Source organism: Lucilia cuprina, chromosome 4 (assembly GCF_022045245.1).
Source record: "Lucilia cuprina isolate Lc7/37 chromosome 4, ASM2204524v1, whole genome shotgun sequence".
NCBI lineage: Eukaryota > Metazoa > Arthropoda > Insecta > Diptera > Calliphoridae > Lucilia > Lucilia cuprina.
In genome coordinates, this window is record NC_060952.1 from 18,262,672 (window position 1) to 18,265,125 (window position 2,454).

The 2,454-nt window shown below is 29.3% G+C and overlaps 1 long non-coding RNA gene across 1 annotated transcript; it reads right to left on the reverse strand.

The window, feature by feature from the left end:
• Positions 1-361: 361 nt before the first annotated feature.
• LOC124419863 lies at positions 362-1,553 on the reverse strand. Its single transcript, XR_006940854.1, has 3 exons — positions 1,490-1,553; positions 938-1,369; positions 362-852 (listed from the first exon to the last, which is right to left on the reverse strand). It is a non-coding gene; the product is annotated as an uncharacterized LOC124419863 (long non-coding RNA).
• Between the last annotated feature and the right edge of the window lie 901 nt (positions 1,554-2,454).

Sequence of the window (2,454 nt, forward strand, 5' to 3'; positions counted from 1 at the left end):
ATTATCAGCTGACAACAGTTTATTAAAACATTGTCTATTTTACAATGACTGGCATTTTCTTGCATTAGGAAATAAGTTTTTTTTGTATAATTTTTGCAGTTATATTATACAGTTAGATACAATACTAAACACTTGAGTAAATACGATCCCAATATACAAATTTTTAAAGGGATTTTACAATGAATTCTCTAACTATTTGTAAAAATTGTGCAATTGTTAAAGTTTATCTTTGATCGTTTTACATTATATTATTCCCTTACTTATACATAAACCTTTAAATATTGTAATTGTTTATAAAGTTTTTTTGTATATACTCTCATTAATGTTTCAACCATAAATGGTTACAATTTAATTAGTGTAATAAATCCGAAAGTTCATTAAACTTAAAATAATTAAATATTCCCTACATTCACATCAATCTCTTCTAAAGCGCAGAGTCAGTCAGTCAGTCAGTCAGACAGGCAAAACCAGGCATCAAGCATATTTAACATTCACACTCGTCTCCGAACATTTCAGTCTATCTGTCAGACTGTCTACACCTGTTTAATTCTTTTAATTTTTTTTTGCTTTTTAATTCGCATATAAGTATATTTAATATATCAGAAGAAAATCTCAGTATGTGTAAAGTTGTAAACCAAAAAAAAAAAAACTGAATTATAAAAAAGATCATGTAACAATTAATACTTACTCGTAATCGTCGTAAGACATTTTTCAGTTTTATTCTTTAGAGAAGGCTTACTCTTTTTTATATAAATATATTTATTTTCGTTGTTTTAAGTTTTATTGCGCCGTAAAAATTTCAAGTCCATTCACCATCATTGTTTTGTATTTACATATTTGAAAAAAGTGTTGCTAGAATGGAGAATATTTGTTTGAATATTGGTGAAAATTTTATAATTATAAATAGTATTTATTATATTACAATTTATTTACTTACCCAGTAAACTTCGCCACCCTGAAAAGTTTTATAAATAAAACCCCATATTCAACGTCCAGTAAATATCCGCCAAATTTATTGCACAATGGATGATGTTCACATGGATGTTAAAGTTTTTTGTGCAAAATTTGAGGATTCTAGCTCCAATAGTTTTCAGTACACATATGTATACGAATTTCTACATTTATTTCATATGGGAGGTGACACGGCCGGAAAAATTGTTCATGTGGATTTTAATATTGTCCGTGTCTAGCTCTCATTGTTTCCCAGATATACAAATATACGCCCACTACAATTTTCAATCTTCCAATTTTGTCTCCATATGGGGGCAAAGTTTTGAGGACCCAAACTGCTGCAGCTTAATACATATTTTGTTCCATTTAAAATTGCAGAAAGACAAATTTGAAGGAAATCGGTACAATCGTTTAAACTCTAAACAAACAAATCAGCATACCATCAGTTTTATATATACTTACGTATAATTAGAAGAAGATAAATATACATACATTTGTATGTGTGTAAAATGATCATGCCATCAATATTTGTACTTACTACTCTTACTATTAAATAGACTCTTTTGTCACGGTAGTAAAGGAATTTCCGTTTTTAAAATGCTTGATATAGATACATAGAAAATATCTGTAAATAAAAACAAATTATGTATTTAATTTTTCTCGAGTAATAAGTTTTAACTCTATTTTGTCAATATTGTTATACCCTTCACCTTCGTACCCTTGTATATATAAGTTTGTCATTCCGTTTGTAATTTCTATAATATAATTTTCCGACCCTATAAAGTATATATTCTAGATCCTTATAGATAGCGGAGTCGATTAAGCCACGCCCGTCTGTCTGTCCGTCTGGTTGTCTGTCTGTATGTTTGTTGAAATCAGTTTTTAGAGGACCCCAGATATCGGCCAGATCCGAATCTTCAATAATTCTGTTAGACATGCTTTCGGGAAGATCGCTATTTAAAATCAGCAAAATCGGTCCATAAGTAACGGAGATATGAGCAAAAATTCGAGACAACCTCTGAAAATTTCATCAAAAACTGAGATTTTTTATTAATGCTCAAACATGCTCAAATTGCAAAGAACAAAATACATAATCATACGGTAAATTTTGTTATTGTACTCTGTTTATAAAAACAAGGCAGAGCGAGAGCAGCACTAGTGTGTTGTTATTGGCTAGAAACATGAAATTAAGTATGTGAAGCCTGGCTTAAGTTAGAAGCCATAAAAGGGCACTTTTTGGTACTTTTTTGTTGTTTTCTTAATATTGAACCTAGAAATGTGAAATTAAGTATGTGGTGTCTGAATTAGGTGAGTACCCATAAAAGGGAACTTTTTGGTACTTTTTCGTTTTTAAAAAGGTATTTTTTGAATATTCTATAATATTGAACCTAGGAACATAAAATTAAGTATGTAGATTCTTAATTAGGTGAGAACACATAAAATAAAATTTGTTGGTACTTTTTCGTTTTTCAAAAGGTACTTTTTCAGTTTTCTATAATAATG